Here is a 21,548-nt window from a genome sequence, read left to right as displayed (position 1 = left end):
TATAAAGATAAATATTAAAAAATGAAGTATATAAAAGCGCCTAATAGTGTTGGTGAATCACTCCTCGTGAAAAAATTGTGATAATAAAACAGACAAAGTATAGCAACTTAGCTGCGGATGTTTCTGGTAGATGACTCTTAAAAACCGGACATGTAAAGGAGAGATAAAATAGACATAGTGTGTACTGTTTTTAGATTTCCACAGGTGTTTTTTTAAAAAACAATTTATAGGAACTATGCAGGTTCCAAATTTATAGTAGAAACTATGTTTAGTTAAAAACAATAGTTTAATAGACACACTCCTGCCAAAACATGCAGGTTACATATATAGATAAAACAGTACACAAATTTTAAAGGACATATATAGCAGCTGATTCAGTTCTAAAAATGCAGGTATTACTCGTACAATATTAAAAAGTATAGCAGGCTTATCTGTCCACAAATATGGGTATTGGATTAGATTTCATCCATGAATGCAAGTATCAAACGTACAAGATAAAAGGTAAAAACATGGCTTATCTGTCCACGGATAGGAAGTCAAAAGGGGTGGCTTGGATGCCCACCCCTTTTGACTTCCTATTTGTGGACAGATAAGCCTGCTATACTTTTTAATATTGTACGAGTAATACCTGCATTTTTAGAACTGAATCAGCTGCTATATATGTCCTTTAAAATTTGTGTACTGTTTTATCTATATATGTAACCTGCATGTTTTGGCAGGAGTGTGTCTATTAAACTATTGTTTTTAACTAAACATAGTTTCTACTATAAATTTGGAACCTGCATAGTTCCTATAAATTGTTTTTTAAAAAAACACCTGTGGAAATCTAAAAACAGTACACACTATGTCTATTTTATCTCTCCTTTACATGTCCGGTTTTTAAGAGTCATCTACCAGAAACATCCGCAGCTAAGTTGCTATACTTTGTCTGTTTTATTATCACAATTTTTTCACGAGGAGTGATTCACCAACACTATTAGGCGCTTTTATATACTTCATTTTTTAATATATATATATATATATATATATATATATATAAATATACACTGCTCAAAAAAATAAAGGGAACACTAAAATAACACATCCTAGATCTGAATGAATGAAATAGTCTTATTAAATACTTTGTTCTTTACATAGTTGAATGTGCTGACAACAAAATCACACAAAAATTATCAATGAAAATCAAATTTATTAACACATGGAGGTCTGGATTTGGAGTCACACTCAAAATTAAAGTGGAAAAACACACTACAGGCTGATCCAACTTTGATGTAATGTCCTTAAAACAAGTCAAAATGAGGCTCAGTAGTGTGTGCGGCCTCCATGTGCCTGTATGACCTCCCTACAATGCCTGGGCATGCTCCTGATGAGGTGGCAGATGGTCTCCTGAGGGATCTCCTCCCAGACCTGGACTAAAGCATCCGCCAACTCCTGGACATTCTGTGGTGCAACGTGGCATTGGTGGACGGAGCGAGACATGATGTCCCAGATGTGCTCAATTGAATTCAGGTCTGAGGAATGTGCGGGCCAGTCCATAGCATCAATGACTTCATCTTGCAGGAACTGCTGACACACTCCAGCCACATGAGGTCTAGCATTGTCTTGCTTTATGAGGAACCCAGGGCCAATCGCACCAGCATATGGTCTCACAAGGGGTCTGAGAATCTCATCTTGGTACCTAATGGCAGTCATGCTACCTCTGGCGAGTACATGGAGGGCTGTGCGGCCCCCCAAAGAAATGCCACCCAACATTATTACTGACCCACTGCCAAACCGGTCATGCTGGAGGATGTTGCAGGCAGCAGAGCGTTCTCCTTGGCGTCTCTAGACTCTGTCACGTCTGTCACATGTGCTCTGTGAGAACCTGCTTTCATCTGTGAAGAGCACAGGGCACCAGTGGCTAATTTGCCAATCTTGGTGTTCTCCGGCAAATGCCAAACGTCCTGCACGGTGTTGGGCTGTAATTATTTTGCAGGGCTCTGGCAGTGCTCCTCCTGTTCCTCCTTGCATAAAGGCAAAGGTAGCAGTCCTGCTTCTGGGTTGTTGCCCTCCTACGGCCTCCTCCACGTCTCCTGATGTACTGGCCTGTCTTCTGGTAGCGCCTCCATGCTCTGTGCAGACACAGCAAACCTTCTTGCCACAGCTCGCATTGATGTGCCATCCTGGATGTGCTGCACTACCTGAGCCACTTGTGTGGGTTGTAGATTCCGTCTCATGCTACCACTAGAGTGAAAGCACCACCAGTTTTCAAAAGTGACCAAAACATCAGCCAGAAAGCATAGGAGCTGAGAAGTGGTCTGTGGTCACAACCTGCAGAACAACTCCTTTATTGGGGGTGTCTTGCTAATTGCCTATAATTTCCACCTGTTGTCTATTCCATTTGCACAACAGCATGTGAAATGGATTGTCAATCAGTGTTGCTTCCTAAGTGGACAGTTTGATTTCACAGAAGTGTGATTGACTTGGAGTTACATTGTGTTGTTTAAGTGTTCCCTTTATTTTTTTGACCAGTGTACATATATATATATATATATATATATATATGGAGAGGAGTCAGAACAAACAAATGTCCAAGATAGGACATGGCACTCCAGGACTTAAGAATAAATGACTTTATTGCATCCACTTAATCAACGCCATGCATCACTCAAACAGCCAGTGGTGCAGTGAAAACTGTGGTAAAATGGCACAAGCATGTTACAGACAATGCAGCATTTCGGGTCACGCAGGACCCTTCCTCAGGTCGTGCTGGTGCTTTAAACAGACAGGTGAACAAACACACATAAAACATAGAACTCACCTAAATAGCCCCACCATGTCGGCATCCTCAACCTCAGGGCAGCGTGGAGCTTCCGGTCAGGCCGAGACGCCTGGAAGGATCTGAGCCAAGATGCATCTATTATCATTCGCCCGGCTGACAAGGGCGGGGGCATAGTGTTGCAAGATCGAACACAGTATGTCCAAGAGATCATGGGACAACTGGCTTGCACCGAGACTTACACGATTCTACAAAAAGATCCGACGGCAGATTTCCAAAAGGAACTCAATACCATACTAGACCAGGCTGTCCTGGATAAATTGCTCAATCCGAGACTGAAAGAGGTCCTCATCCCTAAGAATCCTATTACCCCTTGTCTATATACACTGCCAAAGGTTCACAAGAGCTTAGTGAACCCCCCGGGTCGACCGATTGTGTCAGCTAGGGGATCTTTGTATCAGCCGATAGCTGAATTTTTAGATTCACTTCTCCAACCACATGTGACCATACGACATACATATCTTAAGGACACTACAACGTTCCTTAGAAAGATTAAGGAGTTTGATGATTTGCCAGCAGACACGTTACTTTGTACTATGGAAGTCTCTTCCCTCTACACGTCTATACCGCATGTGGAGGGATTAGATGCCATGGATAGATTCATCAGTAATTTAGATGTTGAGTTTGGTTTGGATAAGACATTATTCCTTAAGTTATTGGAATTGGTGCTTACCAAAAATTATTTTTTGTTTAATGGTAGGTTTTATTTACAGAGAGCTGGTTGTGCCATGGGCAGCAGTGTAGCTCCGGCATATGCCAATGTTTTCATGTTCGATCAGGAACAAAAATTATTTTTTGACAACACTATATACAGTGCCAACATCAAATGGTTCACTAGATACATAGATGATTTATTTATGGATCAATGCAACACCGGGTCCTATTAAGTTTACTTCTGTTTGTAGACCTGATAAGATTGATTATCTCGATGTCACAGTCCATCTGTCTGATGGCAAATTGAGTTCGACAGTGTTCTATAAAAGCACTGATCGTAATTCATTGTTAGACGCTAGTAGCCACCATCCGGTAGCATTAAAGAAGGGTCTTCCCTATTCGCAAATGCTACGGGTGGCGCGTATCACTAGTAATCCGGAACAGTTAAGTGATGCTTTAGACATTGTGGTCAACAAGTTTAGAAGCCGTGGTTACAATAGTAGGGATTTAGAATTAGCTAAACACCGGGTGATGAGTCAAGATCGTGAGATTATACTCCAAGATTCATCCGATAAGAAGCCTGATCATAACAAATTCATTTGGTCCACTAGATATTCTACCTCCAGTCCCATTATACCACGTGCTAGTAAAGCACTTTGGCCCATTATTAAGACTGACCAATCCCTACCGGGTCTCAACAACACTCAAATCATGACGAGTTATAAAAGAGGTCACAATTTGCGCAACGTATTAGTAAAAACAGATATCACTGACTACTCCCCTCGACCAGGTATCTTTGGATCAATTAAGAAAGCTGGTTGTTATAAATGCCCTTCTTGTATTACATGTTCTTCTTTGATCACAGGATCAACATTTACACATCCAGTAACTAAACAGAAATTCAACATTAGGCATGTGCTAAACTGTACGACCAGATTCATCATCTATTACATTATCTGTCCATGCCAATTATTATATGTGGGTCTCACCACCCGCACTTTACGTGAACGCATGGCGTTACATCGCTCCAATATTAGTCAGGCTTTATTAGGTAATGCCAATGAACAACCGGTATCCAGACATTGTTGTGCCAAGGCCCACTCATTGTCTGAGCTTCGCTATCAAATTATTGATCACATACCAGTGTTACCCAGAGGGGGAGATAAGGTCCTGGCATTACATAGATTGGAGGCTAATTGGATCATCAAGTTGAACACGCTACATCCTGCAGGTCTTAATGAGAAAATCAATTGGAATTATCTACAGTATAGATAATTCCGCTCATGAGGTTTAATCATCCAATGAGGCCTATGTGTTATGGCAGCTATATCTTGAAAACCATCATTGTATTTATACTATACTGACAGCTATTATTACATATTACTGTTTACTTGTGTATGCCAGGTAGCTCCATGCATTTTTGTCATTTATCATAATATAACATGTTATTTTGTGAGGTTTGATGCACGGGTTTAATATCACATGTTTTGTGGATTAGCCCTTGTACCAGCATCTTATTTAACTTTTTGAGTAGTATTGTAGTTTTATATTCCACCCAATTTGCTGTTGATCTCTCATCAATTGCTGTATATGTTTGTTTTGTGATAGCCTCCCCTGTCAGGCGACACGACCGGAGACAGTGTGTGAAGCTCTGGGCATCGGGTTGCCAGGGTTACCGGCGCGCCCCGCCTACACCACCCAGGCGTCCAGCCCTGTCCGGAAGCGGCATCTGCTCCATGAGTCGGGTTGCTAGGGTTACCGCCGCTGCCCGATGACGTCACCTTCCAGGCGTCTCGGCCTGACCGGAAGCTCCACGCTGCCCTGAGGTTGAGGATGCCGACATGGGGGGGCTATTTAGGTGAGTTCTATGTTTTATGTGTGTTTGTTCACCTGTCTGTTTAAAGCACCAGCACGACCCGAGGAAGGGTCCTGCGTGACCCGAAATGCTGCATTGTCTGTAACATGCTTGTGCCATTTTACCACAGTTTTCACTGCACCACTGGCTGTTTGAGGGATGCAGGGCGTTGATTAAGTGGATGCATTAAAGTAATTTATTCTTAAGTCCTGGAGTGCCATGTCCTGTCTTGGACATTTGTTTGTTCTGACTCCTCTCCATATTTAAATTTTGGACAAAGGCACACAGGCAGCTGGATATCAATGGGAGTGCCGGATTATCTGGACATTGTGTATATATATATATATATATATATATATATATATTGTGCTCCTATATACTCACAACGTTCCCATACACACACACTATGCCCCCATACACACTGGGTCTCACACACACTGTGCACCCATACAAACTGAGCTCACCCACACACACACTGTGACTCCCATACACACTGAGCTCACACACACACTATTACCCTATACACACATATATATTGTGCTCCCATATACTCACCATGTTCCCATACACACACACAATGCTCCCATACACACTGCGGTCTCACACACACTGAGCTCACACACAAACACTGTGCCCCTATACACACTGAGCTCCAACACACACACACACACACATTGTGCTCCCATATAGATAGCTGGACTCACCATGTCTGTAGAGCTGAGACTTCCTGGTCACGTGTCTGCTCAGCACCAGTCATGTGACCGGTTTACAGGAGACACACACAGCATCAGCTTCCTGAGGCTCCGGGATCACTTCTGTTACTGAAGCTGAGACATACTGCAGGTCCGTGGCGGAATTCACCAGTGGGAGGAAGGAGGGGGAGGAGGGCAGCAGTGCACACGGACACCAAAAGAGTAGCAGAGCAGGGAGAGCGCCTCCATGCTTTGCAGACTCTGCTGCTTCTGGAGAGGGAGAGAGAGATCCGCACTCTACACTGACAGTGACAACAGGAAACAGTCACTGCTCAGTACTTGTTAGGGTCTCCTGCCCTGTGCTGCCACGTCGTCATGGCAACTGGGAGACAAGTGCTAGCGGAGTAACCTGAGCGCAGCTGATACTCCGGTTCGGGTCTTTTGCTGTGCAGTAGTTACAGGCTCTGTGCACGGCAGGGGATCCAGTGCTGGTTTTTGTGCTCACAGTCTGTGAGGTCTGAGTGGGGCGTGGACAGCACCTGCTATATAAACCCTCTTCTCAGGTTAGGCAGATGCTGCTGAATCTTTGTTGGTTAGTCAGTTCCTGAAAGTTAGCTAGTACTGTGTAACTTTGTATTTGTTTGTTGCTTACTGCAAATAGGCCTTGGGATTTGGTACTACACTCTGCCAATCCAGACCTAGCAGTAAGACTGGAGTCAGTCGTTTAACCTGCTGGGGTTCTTTTGCTACTCTGTGAACCTAGCAAGTTTGCGGCTGTATTCTCAGACTTGCCTGCCAAAATCCTTTCTCACCGTGCAAGGTGTTCAGGTGTCAGTTTAGTGGCAGTAAACTGAACCAGTGCACTGCAAGGGAGGACTAGGATTGTGGAGACTCTCCTTGTGTCTATTATTCCATCTCTGACCAAGGAGTTTACTGCCACACCCGTTGGTAACCCTTTAGGGTTTTGCTGTTGCCCTTAGCAACAGCATTTCGGGTTCTCTACGTATTTAACCACAACATCTCGCTTCTTTCCATCTGAGCATTCCTAATACTAGGGAGACACCCAGTTTCTTAGCCTTTCGGCTTCTCTGTTCACTTTGTGTTTATTTTGTTACCCTATTACCTTCTGTGTATGTAATGTCATATTCCCAGTCTGTCTGTGAGTTCATTTGTTTTGCATCCCTCTCCGTTCAGACACCAGTACATTCCTGCTGGCACTGGTGTGCATAACATATTCAGCAGCCTAATACTCCTGTTGAAATTTTGTGGGAATATGGAGCATACCCCTCAAAATACTTTGCAACAGGTGGTCGATCAGGTGCAGGTCCTGACTCGACAATTTAATGATTTGTCCATTAAAATGCACACCTCACAGGCCGCTGGCGGAGCTCCCGCAGCAGCAGCACCTTCAGGGGTTAAGGAGCCGAAAGTAAATCTCCCGGATCGTTTTTCTGGAGATCGCTCGCAGTTCTTTTGTTTCAAGGAGAGCTGCAAGCTATATTTCCAGCTTAGGCCTCAGTCTTCTGGGTCGGAGATTCAGCGGGTGGGTATAGTGATTTCCTTGCTACAAGGAGACCCACAGGTCTGGGCATAAGGGTTGCAGCCTGACTGTCCGTCGCTTAAAAGTGTTGATGCTTTTTTACGGAACTGGGCATGTTGTATAATGACCCTGACAAGACGGCCTCAGCCGAGGCTCAGATTTTGATCCTTAAGCAAGGGCGAAGGCCAGTTGAGGTTTATTGTACGGAGTTTCGGAGGTTGGCCCATGATACCCAGTGAAATGACCCAGCCCTGAGACACCAGTACCGAAGAGGTCTTTCTAACCAGATAAAAGACCAACTGGTACAATATCCCTTGCCTGATAGCTTGGATCAGCTCATGCAGTTATCCATCTGGGTGGATAGACGGCTGAGAGAGCGTAGGCTTGAAAGGGAGACCTAGGTTTCCTTCTTTCCCAAGGGAACCTCAGATTCTGAGGAATTTTCCGAGGAGCCTATGCAGATTGGGGTTACCCGCCTCTCCTCGCGTGAGAAGACGCGGAGGAGACAGCAGGGGTTGTGTTTGTACTGTGGGAATAAAGGTCATGTGGTAGTATCATGCCCAGAAAAGCCGGAAAACTTCAGGGCCTGAGGGTGATGGGAAATATCCTGTTGTTATGCACACCAGTGCCTGCAGGAATGTACTGGTGTCTGAACGGATAGGGATGCAAAACAAATGAACTCACAGACAGACTGGGGAATATGACATTACGTACACAGAAGGTGATAGGGTAACAAAATAAACACAAAGTGAACAGAGAAGCCCAGAGGCTAAGAAACTGGGTGTCTCCCTAGTATTAGGAATGCTCAGAAGGAAAAAGCAAGATGTTGTGTTTTAATACGTAGAGAACCCGAAATGCTGTTGCTAAGGGCAACAGCAAAACCCTAAAGGGTTACCAAAGGTTTTGGCAGTAAACTCCTTGGTCAGAGATGGAATGATAGACACAAGGAGAGTCTCCACAATCCTAATCCTCACTTGCAGTGCACAGTTCAGTTTACTGCCACTAAGCTGACACCTGAACACCTTGCACAGTGAGACAGGATTTAGACAGGCAAGTCTGAGAATACAGCCGCAAACTTGCTAAGTTCACAGAGTAGCAAAAGAACCCCAGCAAGTTAAACGACTGACTCCAGTCTTACTGCTAGGTCTGGATTGGCAGAGTGTAGTACCAAATCCCCAGGCCTATTTGCAGTAAGCAACAACAAATACAAAGCAACACAGTACTGGCTAACTTTCAGGAACTAACTAACCAACAAAGATTCAGCAGCATCTGCTTAACCTGAGAAGAGGGTTTATAAAGCAGGTGCTGTCCACGCCCCACTCAGACCTCACAGACTGTGAGCACAAAAACCAGCACCGGATCCCCTGCCGTGCACAGAGCCTGTAACCACTGCACAGCAAAAGACCCGAACCGGAGTATCAGCTGCGCTCAGGTTACTCCGCTAGCACTTGTCTCCCGGTTGCCATGACGACGTGGCAGCACAGGGCAGGAGACCCTAACACATGTCAGGCCAGAAGTCAGAATTTCCCAAGAAGACTTTTATCATTCCGATGACCTTGAAGATCCTCGGTCAAACTGTCAAGACTGAGGCCTTTATGGACAGTGGGGCCGACAGGGTTTTTATGGACCGCCAATTCGCCCTGAAACACTCTGTTCCCTTAGTATCCTTGGCATCGGAAATTGAGATCTGTGGGTTAAACGGGGAACCATTATCCCAGGGTAAAATTACCTCTTGCACTAGCCAGATTTCTTTGTTTATTGGAGCCACACACTCTGAAAAATTGTAATTTTATGTGACTGTCTGTACTTTTGCCCCATTGGTGTTGGGGTTACCCTGGTTAAGGGCCCACAATACTCAATTTGACTGGGTCTCTGGGGAGATTCTTAGTTGGGGTACGGATTGTTTCAGGAGTTGCTTGAGCCTTCCAGTCAGGCTTTCGCAGCTAAGTTTGCCAGGATTGCCAGGATGTTATGCAGATTTTGCAGACGTGTTCTCCAAAAAAAGTTGCAGAGGTACTACCTCCCCATCGCCCCTATGACTGTGCCATTGATTTGTTGCCGAATGCTAAGCTTCCCAAGAGCAGGTTGTACTCCCTGTCACGTCCTGAGACTCAGGCTATGGCAGAGTACATTCAGGAGAACTTGGCTAAGGGATTTATCAGACCTTCACAGTCTCCAGTTGGGTCGGGGTTCTTCTTCGTTGGTAAAAAGGACGGTTCGTTGCGACCCTGCATCGACTTCAGGGAATTGAACCGTATCACGATTAAAAACTCATACCCACTGCCTCTCATTTTGGTCTTGTTTGACCAGCTTCGTACTGCCACCATTTTTTCTAAGATTGACCTACGCGGTGCGTACAATCTAATCCGAATAAGAGAGGGGGATGAATGGAAGACTGCCTTTAATACCCACTCAGGGCATTATGAATATTTGGTGATGCCTTTTGGTCTCTGTAATGCCCCGGCAGTCTTCCAGGACTTCATGAACGATGTGCTCAGGGAATATTTGGATAGATTCTTAGTTGTATAATTAGATGACATCCTAATCTTCTCCCATTCCCTGGAGGAACATCGGAAGCATGTACGCTTAGTCCTCCAGAAACTCAGAGACCACCGGCTTGGGGCGAAGCTGGAGAAGTGCGAATTTGAAGTTCAGCAAATCGCATTTCTAGGATATATTATCTCCCCAGAAGGTTTCCAAATGGAGGGTTCCAAGGTGCAGGCAGTCCTGGATTTGGTGCAGCCCACTAGTTTGAAGGCGCTTCAGCGCTTTTATAGACGATTTATCGCTGGATTTTCGTCTATAGTGGCGCCCTTGGTGGCACTCACTAAGAAAGGGGCGGATGTTGCTCACTGGTCTTGTGAGGCCAAAGCGGCTTTTGCCCGTCTCAAAAGGGCATTTGTCTCGGCCAAGGTGCTGCGACACCCAGATCCAGAGCGTCCTTTTGTGGTGGAGGTGGATGCCTCTGAGATGGGTATTGGGGCAGTGCTCTCTCAGATGGGGGTGTCTGGTAATCGCCTTCATCCCTGTGCTTACTTTTCCCGGAAATTTTCGCCTGCCGAGATGAATTATGACGTGGGTAACCGGGAATTGTTGGCTATTAAGGATGCACTCGAGGAGTGGAGACACTGGCTTGAGGGGGCTAAGTCTGTGGTCTCAATTCTCACTGACCATAAGAATTTGACATATTTAGAGTCAGCGAAGCGCCTCAATGCCAGACAGGCACGATGGGCTTTGTTTTTTGCTCGCTTTAATTTTTGATAACATATTGCCCTGGGTCAAAAAACATCAAGGCTGATGCGCTCTCGCTGAGTTTTGCTTCAATCCAGGAGACCACCGAGGAGCCATTGCCCATTGTGTCCCCATCATGTATTAAAGTGGGCATTACCCAGGACCTCTAGTCATTAGTCCTTAGAGCACAGGAGCAGGCTCCTCCAGACCTTCCGGTAGGTCTTTTGTTTGTGCCTCCTAGGTTAAGACAGCGAGTAGTCTGGGAATTCCATGCCAAGAAGTCGGCAGGTCACCCGGGTATTGCCAGAACTCGGGAGTTGCTATCTAGGGCGGTGTAGTGGCCCTCGGTGGCTAGGGATGTGGATCAGTGGGTTCGGGAATGTGACATCTGTGCCCGAAATAAGACTCCTAGAGGGGTTCCTGTTGGCCCATTACATCCACTCTCTATTCCATCTAAGCCATGGACCCACATTTCAATGGATTTTGTGGTGGACTTGCCCAAATCCTCGGGGATGACAGCCATCTGGGTTGTCGTTGACAGGTTTTCGAAGATGGCGCACTTCGTTCCACTGGTTGGGCTGCCATCGGCCAGATGCCTGTCTGAATTATTTATGCTGCATGTTGTGCGCCTCCATGGGTTGCCACTTGATGTGGTCTCTGACCGTGGATCCCAGTTTGTGGCCAAATTCTGGAGGGCATTTTGTTCCGATCTCCAGATTTCTGTCAGCCTGTCGTCAGGCTACCATCCGCAGTCTAATGGGCAGACTGAAAGGGTGAACCAGTCCTTGGAGCAGTTCCTTAGGTGTTATGTCTCCAAGTTTCAGACTGACTGGGTTGCTTATCTGTCCATGGCGGAGTTTGCCTATAACAACGCGGCTCACTCTGCTACAGGGATCTCTCCCTTCCTTTGTGTGTATGGGCATCATCCTAAGGCCAATTCTTTTGACCCCCTGGACTCCACGCCTGGTGGTTCCTCTGTGGTTTCGGTCCTTAGAGGTATTTGGAGGAAAGTGAAGAAAGCCCTTGTGTCTGTGTCATTAGAGACCAAAAGGGTTTTTGATAAGCGGAAAAGACCCTGCAGCTTCAAATTAGGAGACTTCGTCTGGTTGTCTACCAAGAATTTGAAGTTGAGACAGCCATCTCATAAGTTAGGCCCCCGGTTCATCGGTCCTTATAAGATCACTAGGGTTATCAATCCGGTGGCATTTTAGTTAGATCTACCCCGTTCTTTGGGTATCAATAAAACATTTCATTGTTCCCTTTTAAAATGGGCGATTAGTAATCCTTCTTCCAGTGGAAGACCTTCCCCTCTTCTGATACGTGGCCAGAGGGAGTTTGTTGTTGAAAGGATTCTTGACTCCAAGATGGTTCGGGGTCGGCTGTCATTTTTGGTGCACTGGAAGGGGTATGGCCCGGAGGAGCGGTCGTGGGTGCGCAGTTGTGATCTTCATGCCCCCAGACTGATACGCTCTTTCTTCTCGCAGTTCCCCGATAAACCCGGTGGTAGGGATTCTTTGACCCCTCGTCAGAGGGGGGGTACTGTTAGGGTCTCCTGCCCTGTGCTGCCACGTCGTCATGGCAACCAGGAGACAAGTGCTAGCGGAGTAACCTGAGCGCAGCTGATACTCCGGTTCGGGTCTTTTGCTGCGCTTCTTTCCATCTGACCATTCCTAATACTAGGGAGACACCCAGTTTCTTAGCCTTTGGGCTTCTCTGTTCACTTTGTGTTTATTTTGTTACCCTATTACCTTCTGTGTATGTAATGTCATATTCCCAGTCTGTCTGTGAGTTAATTTGTTTTGCATCCCTCTCCGTTCAGACACCAGTACATTCCTGCTGGCACTGGTGTGCATAACAGTACTGGACGCGCTGACCAATCAAACTGCCTCACTGACAGGGGTGGGCTCTGAAGTGGGATGCAGGCACGCCCCTGTCACTGAGGCAGATCTGCAGGTGCCCCTATACTACATTTTTTTAATGGGCTTTTCCTGCCCTCCATTTGGCTCCTCCCCTGCCCACTCCTCCTCACAGACACTTTAACATTGTCAGTGTAAGGAAGCGCTCTTTGCTGCCTCCCACCCACAGTTGGCTAAGTTTCCACAGAAAATAGGTTTAGATAAATGCAAAAAAGATAATTATGACACAGAACGTGTTATAAATATCTTCTTTGCTTTTACTTCAGTCATTATGACAGGGGAGGCACTGCCTCCCCTGACTGCACGTCCCTGGCTTATTCTACTGACTAAAGGTGTTGCAGAATACTGAAGCATATGTTTCTCTGGAAACAAATGTTGTTTTCACTGTATTAATACACTGTTACAGATTAGGTGTTACAAATGTGTTTAAATAATGTAGCAATAATTCACTGCCACTGTTGATTTGCTAGTGGTGTAGAGTTAATCTGCTCTTAAGTATAGTATCATTCAGCTACATATTACAAAGGCACTTTTGCAGTACATGGTGTGTAATTACCAGTTTATAATTGCTGGAGTGTCTCAACAATATAGTGATTTTACACCAACACAAATATACAGCTGGAAGTGTGTTATAAGCGCTTAGCTGAACATGATTCAATATAATCCTCCAGCTATATATTACCAGGACAGGGTCATATTAAGGTCTGTAAACAACCTGTATAGGTATATAGTTTGTATAGTGGACTGCTCAGTCAGCAGGAAAATTGAAAGCAGTAACTAGTGAGTAGATATCTATATTTAGATTTTGAGGACTGATTTACATATAATGATATAGAAACTGTTATTCATTTAATATTGATAAAGGTATTATATATTAGCAATACAATAAATTCCATTCAGCATGCCACACTATATTTAAAGTAATACCAGGTGGCAAAGCCCAGGTAGTCATGTATATAGTGTTCACTATTTTAGATACTGGGACCACCTGTATGTGTACAACACAGTGTGTATGATGATAATGTTACAAGATATTGCTGCACACAGTATCATATAATATGCTGCGGGAGATCCATAATTTTAAAAATAGGATTTTAATTACCAACCGGTAAATCCTTTTCTCATAGTCCATAAGGGATATTGGGGAATGTAGTACGATGGTGTCCACAGGAGCCAGTGCACTTAAAATTTCTTCAACTGGGTGTGCTGGTTCCTCCCCTCTATGCTCCCTTCAACACGCAGTTATAGGTTAAAATGTGCCCAACGGAGAAAGGACATACAGTATATGAGAGAAGGAAATATGATACAGATTTGTGGTGATTTACAACACAGCACACCACTAACATATAACAACCAGCAATGGCTGGTAACAACAGCAACAACTGAACAGGTCCCCACACAACGAGAACCTGTCGAAAAGTCAACGCACTTAGATGGGCACACAATATCCCTTCTGGACTACGAGAAAAGGATTTACCTGTAGGTAATTAAATTCCTATTTTCTCTAGCATCCATAAGGGATATTGAGGAATCTAGTACAATGGGGACATCCCAAAGCTTCCAGAATGGGCAGGAATGTGCGGAGACTGCTGCAGCACCGCCTGACCAAACTGGGTATCCACAATGGCCAGGGTATCAAACTTGTAGAACTTAACAAAAGTGTTTCTTCCCTGACCAGGTATCCGCTCAGCATAGTTGCAATGCCGAGACTCCACGGGCAGCCACCCAGGAAGAGCCCACCGATCTTGTAGAGTGGCCCTTTAGAGACTTAGGAACAGGTAATGCTGCTGACACATAGGTCTGTTATATAGTAAGCCTAAGCCAATGAGCAATGGACTGCTTTGAAGCAGGACAACACTTTTTCTGTGCATCAAAGGGCACAAACAAGGAATCCGTCTTTCTGATCTGAGCAGTCTGCTTGATATAGATCTTCAAGGCTCGCACAGCATCCAATGCCTCCAGAGGAGCAGAAGAACCAGAGCTTGACAGAACCACAATAGGTTGATTCAGGTGAAATTCAGAGACAACCTTCGGCAGGAACTCCTGTCTAGTCTGGTGCTCTGATCTGTCCTCGTAAAAGACCAAGTATGGACTTTTACACGATAAGGCCCCCAATTCTAAGACACGTCGAGCAGAAGCCAGGGCCAGTAACATCACTGTCTTCCACATGAGGTGCTTGTCTTCTACCGTCATCAGAGATTCAGACCAGGAGGACTGTAGAAATTCCAACACTACATTCAAATCCCAGGGTGTTGTAGGAGGCACAAAAGAAGGATGGATGTGGAGTACCCCTTGCAAGAAGGTCTAAACTTCTGGCAACGCTGCCAATTTCTTCTTGAAGAAAATGGAGAGGGCTGAAATCTGGACCTTAATGGAACCCAGACATAAGCCTTTATTTACACTAGCCTGCAGGAAATGTAAAAAACGTCCCAAGTGAAACTCAGCAGGTGGATGCATGCTTTTCTCGCATCAAGAGACATATCTCCTTTAGATATGATGATAGTATCATGATGTCACAGGTTTCCTGGCCTGAACCATGGCAGCAATAACCTTTTTGGGAAGCCCCTTGTGAGCTAGGATGTTTCGTTCAACCTCCATGCCATCAAACAAAGTTGCCATAAGTCCGGGTAGGTGAACAGTCCTTGTTGAAGATCTCTTCGTAGTGGTAGAGGCCATGGGTCTTTGATGGACATGTCCAGAAGATCCGCATACCACGCTCTCTGAGGCCAATCTGGGGCAATTAGAATTGCCTGCACTTCCTGATTTCTGATGCGCTTGAGCCCCCTTGGGAGCAATGGAATCAGAGGAAACCGGTAGACCAGCCGGTAACCCCAATGCAATGTCAGTTCATCCACTGCCCTCGCCTGAGGGTCCCTGGTTCGTTAACAATACCAGTGAAGCTTCTTGTTGAGACAAGAAGCCATCATGTCTATCTGTGGGTAGCCCCACTGGTGGATGATCTGCTGAAACACCTGCTGGTGGAGACACCACTCCCCTGGGTGTGGATCGTGATGACTCAGGAAGTCCACTTCCCAGTTGTCTACTCCCGGAATGAAAATTGCGGACATTGCTCTTGCATTACTTTGTGGCCAGAGGAGTATATTTGACACCTCTCATATGCAGGCTCTGCTTTTTGTCCCTCCTTGCTGATTGATGTACGCCACTGCTGTGGCATTGTCCAACTGAACCTGGATCGCCCGATCCTTGAGCAGAGGAGAGGCCTGAAGCAGAGCATTGTAGATCACCCGAAGTTCCAGAATTTTGACTGGAAGGAGGATTTCATGGGCTGACCACCTGCCCTGAAACTGTGCCCCTTGGGTGACAGCTCCCCATCCTCTTAGACTTGCATCCGTCCTGCAGTAGACTGGAGGACTGCAGCCACCACAGGAGGGAAATCCTGGCCCAAAGCAACAGCCGTTTCTTACGGTGCATCTAAAGATGTGATCTGGACCATTTGCTCAGGAGATCCAGCTGAAAAGTTCTGGCATGGAACCTTCCATATTGGATCGCCTCATTTGAGACGACCATCTTTCCCAACAATCTTATGGAAAAATGAATGGACCTTCTCCTGAAGTGTTCTCGCCTTTTCATCTGGTAGGAACACCTTCTGGGCCACAGTATCCATCAACATCCCCAGAAATAGGAGCTGCTGAGTTGGCTACAGGTGAGACTTCTGTAAGTTGAGGATCCACCCATGGTGTGACAGAAGTTGGATAGTGCGGTTGATATGGAGCAACAAAAGCTCCCTGGATCTTGCTTTGATCAGAAGGTCATCCAGGTAAGGGACAATATTGACTCCCTTGACCCGGAGCTGGAACATCATCTCTGCCATCCCCTTTGTGAACACCCTTGTAGCTGTGGATAGGCTGTAGGGCAGCACCTGGAACTGGAAGTGATTGTCCAGCAGGGTAAACCTCAGGTAAGCCTGATGAGGTGGCCAAATCGGAATATGGAGATAGGCATCCTTGACATCCAAGGAGACCATGAATTCCTGTTCTTCCAGGCCCGCAATCACTGCTCGCAATGATTCCATTTTGAACTTGAACACCTTCAAGTAAGGATTCAAGGATTTTAGATTCAAAATGGGTCTTACCAAACCATCCTGTTTCGGCACCACAAACAGGTTGGCGTAAAACCCCTTGCCGCATTGCAGTATTGGTACTGTAACAATGACATGGGACTGGACCAACTTTAGGATGGCCTGTTGCAACGTAACCTGCATATCCTCCAAAGCTGGTAAGTTTGATTTGAAAATCATTGTGGCGGAGTATTGTCGAACTTCAGCTTGTAGCCATGAGAAACAAGATCTCTTACCCAGGTATCCTGGCAGGAAGCCTCCCAGATATGGCTGAAGTTACGCAGTCGAGCTCCCACCTCGAGATACCCTCAGGGTGGGTGGGCACCATCATGCTGAGGCTTTAGGGGCAGCAGAGCTGGTGGTCTGTTCCTGAGAGCTGTTGCTTGCAGGCTTTCTGGACTTACCTCTGGTGACTCTAGTCACATAGGAGGCACCTCTGGCTTTAGATCAAAATCTATGAGGCCGAAAGGACTGAATAGATGGCCATGGGTAGGAGCATCTTGCCGGCGGGGCCCCAGAGGGGAGAAACGTGGATTTCCCAGCCATAACTTTGGAAATCCAGGCCCCAAAGAGCCATTCCTCAGAAAAGGGAGGGATTCCACACTATGTTTGGATTCTGTGTCCGCTATCCACTGACGTAACCACAAGGCCCTGCGCGCCGACACTGCCATGGAAGAAGTCCTAGCATTAATGTTCCCCATCTCCTTGAGCGAATCACAGAGAACACGTGTAGTGTCCTGAATGTGTTTTAGGAGGGACACCATAATGACCAAGGGAATATCCCCAGACAGGCCTCCATGAATTGGAGTGGCCCAGTAATGAATGGCATGGGTCATCCAGCAACCCGCAATGACCGTCCTTTGCGATACACCTGCTGCCATGTAAATAGATTTAAGTGTAGTCTCTATTTCCTATTCCCAGGATCCTTTATGGTAAAGGAGCCCTGGGCAGGCAGCACTGCCTTTTTGGACAGCCGAGAGACTGATGCATCAACCCCTGGGGGTTCCTCCCAAAATTTCCTACTTTCAGGAGCAAATGGGAAAGTGCACAAAAACTTTTTGGACACTAGGAATTTGTTGTCTGGATTTTTCCTGGCCAGCTTGAATAGGTCATCTAACTCTGCAGAATCAGGGAAAGTGACATTAGGCTTGTTTTGTGTAAAGAAAAACGACTGCTGTGATGCAGCGTCCTCTAGAGGACGCTTTAACACGTCCCGTATAGCCAGAATTAGGGGTTCCTGAGCATAATCAGGATCCCCACTAATCCTCCCCATCATCCTGTATATCCACATCTGTATCAAAGAGTATGCATGAGAGGAGGGGGGCTGTGTAACATCTGCCCTAGCAGCTAAATCTGCAACCGCCTGTAGTAGATGAGTTATCTGAACATTAGCAGTGAGCTGAAATGACATATCAGACATCATATTTTTAAGAGACCCAAGCCAGTGGGGCTCTGGACCCTCTCCCCCAGCCCCTTCACTGGTTTGTGAAGATTGGCTGCACTACTGTATGTGAGAGGAGACATACAGAGAGAAGGATACCAGCACACCCCTACCTGTACAGCCCAGTGAGACTGTGAGCTAACTATATAATAGTAAACACTAAGAAAATCTGTCCTGTAGAGCAGTGGGTCCCAACCTCAGTCCTCAAGAATTTACAGGAACTGGAGGCTTTTACCAAAAAGAATGGGCAGCTTTACCATCTGAGAAAATAAAGAGCCTCATCCACAACTAACACAAAAGACTTCAAGCTGTCATTGATGTTAAAGGGGGCAATACTCAGTATTAAGAACTGGGGTATGTAAACTTTTGATCGGGGTCATTTCGGTAGTTTCTGTTGTCATTATGATTTAAAAAGAGTAAACACAGGTGTTTGACAATAAATGGCTTCACCCAACCACTAACCATGAGTGAAAGAAAAGTTTGTGAGTTATCATTCATATTCTCTGACAAATGGCCAGAAAATCACAAATTCTGCTAGGGTATGTAAACTTATGAGCACAACTGTATATAAATAGATGCATATTAGAGAAGAAACACATTTGCTATGAAGCCAATGCGCATTTCGATCATATAGGCTTCCTCAGGGCACTATGACATGTAGGTTTCTGATACACAACATCCACGAAATCAGTAGAATGCTATCCACCTAAGTGAGATCATACCCCTGAGAGTAAAGGTGTGATTTAAACATCTATCTATCTATCTATCTAATATATATATATATATATATATATATTTCAATAAAAGAGCTGCGCAGTAGATACACTTTCCTTTTTCTCATATCCAATAAAAGATTTGAAAAGTCCCATGTCCCGTTTTCTTAATGATGTATGCTGCCGCTTCCTCCGTTTAGGAATTGTAACCACCAATTCCAATACACATGTAACGAAAGAGAAGTGGAGGGCGCAGGTATGAGTAAAAGATTCACAATTTCATTTATTTAGAAACAAATGCTCACATACATCTCAGCTTAAAATGTTGCGTTCCGTCCTTCACATAGCAGTCAAGCCACGGATCCGCTCTCTCACACAGCCGGTCTTCCGTCTCTTATCCGAGAAACGCCAGCAGTTGATTTTTCTCACCGGGACTGGGATCAGGTTGTGACCGTCTCTCACCAGCTCCACAGGCCACGCCCAACGCGTTTCGTCTACGGACTTCGTCAGGGGGTGTGGCTATGCATCATCTTACATTTCATTTATACCATCAGAAACACCTGTTTATTATAATCATCTAGGCCTATGCAATCTACAATAATTAAAAGCAACTGGACTAACCAATTATATACACACATATAGATACTAAAACCTTTATACGTTTCCAACACATTTGCTCCCAATTTGATTTCTTTACTAACAAGTTATCATATAGTTACCCGTATAACATTATTTCACAAATCATTGTTTATACAATAATTATCATATAAAAATACATTAACCAGCAGAGAAAATCTAAAAATGTAACAATATAAACACTATAAACAGTACAGATACTCCCAAAATTCGTACATTGACATATTATACCCTGAAAAGAGAGTGAAAAAAGTAATGAATACTAAATAGAATAAGCTGAATAGCATCCATAAAACGGAACATTAATTGGCAATAGATACTTCATAATAAATCCTTTCAATGGGTACCAGCACGCATAACCATTTAGAGATACTACTATTTGTCTCAAGCAATTTTTTCTTATTAACCCATTCCAACCTACACTTCAATATACCATACAGAACTCAGCTCACAATGAGGCAAAGGGATCAATGATCCGACTACAGTGCCGCAAAGAGCGAGCTATCCACAGTACAACTAATGTAAGAAGGGGGTTATATCATAATTCTCGTTCAATCCTGATGGACTTATTGTTTCTAGCGCATGGATCCAAAAGACCTCCCTCTTACTAAGCTGATTTTCTCTGCTGGTTAATGTATTTTTATATGATAATTATTGTATAAACAATGATTTGTGAAATAATGTTATACGGGTAACTATATGATAACTTGTTAGTAAAGAAATCAAATTGGGAGCAAATGTGTTGGAAACGTATAAAGGTTTTAGTATCTATATGTGTGTATATAATTGGTTAGTCCAGTTGCTTTTAATTATTGTAGATTGCATAGGCCTAGATGATTATAATAAACAGGTGTTTCTGATGGTATAAATGAAATGTAAGATGATGCATAGCCACACCCCCTGACGAAGTCCGTAGACGAAACGCGTTGGGCGTGGCCTGTGGAGCTGGTGAGAGACGGTCACAACCTGATCCCAGTCCCGGTGAGAAAAATCAACTGCTGGCGTTTCTCGGATAAGAGACGGAAGACCGGCTGTGTGAGAGAGCGGATCCGTGGCTTGACTGCTATGTGAAGGACGGAACGCAACATTTTAAGCTGAGATGTATGTGAGCATTTGTTTCTAAATAAATGAAATTGTGAATCTTTTACTCATACCTGCGCCCTCCACTTCTCTTTCGATATATATATATATATATATACATACGGTGGGGCAAAAAAGTATTTGTACAGCCACCAATTGTGCAAGTTGACCCACTTAAAAAGATGAGAGAGGTCTGTAATTTCCGTCATAGGTACACTTCAACTGTGAGACCGGAATCTGAAGGGAAAAAACAGGAAATCACATTGTATGATTTTTAAACAATTTATTTGTCATTTCTTGAGGAAAATAAATATTTGGACACCTACCAAGCAGCAAGATTTCTGGCTCTCACAGACCTGTTACTTTTTCTTTAAGAAACTCTTCTATCCTCTACTCCTTACCTGTATTAATGGCACCTGTTTGAACTGGTTATCTGTATAAAAGACACCTGTCCACACCCTCAAACAGTCAGACTGCTACCTCTCCACCATGGCCAAGACCAGAGAGCTGTCTAAGGACACCAGGCACCAGGGACAAAATTGTAGAGCTGCACAAGGCTGGAATGAGCTACTCAACAATAGGCAAGCAGCTTGGTGAGAAGAGATCAACTGTTGGCACAATTCTTAAATGGAAGAATTACAAGATCACTGACAATCTCCCTCGACCTGGGGCTCCATGCAAGATCTCACCTCGTGAGGTGTCAATGATCTTGAGAACGGTGAGGAATCAGCACAGAACTACACGGGCGTACCTGGTCAATGACCTCAAGAGAGCTGGCACCACAGTCACAAAGGTTACCATTAGTAACACACTACATTGTCATGGATTTAAATCCTGCAGTGCCCAAAAGGTACCCCTGCTTAAGCCAGCACATGTCCAGGCCCATTTAAAGTT

Source organism: Pseudophryne corroboree, chromosome 11 (assembly GCF_028390025.1).
Source record: "Pseudophryne corroboree isolate aPseCor3 chromosome 11, aPseCor3.hap2, whole genome shotgun sequence".
NCBI classification, from domain to species: Eukaryota; Metazoa; Chordata; class Amphibia; order Anura; family Myobatrachidae; genus Pseudophryne; species Pseudophryne corroboree.
Note: the sequence above shows the minus strand (reverse complement) of the source record.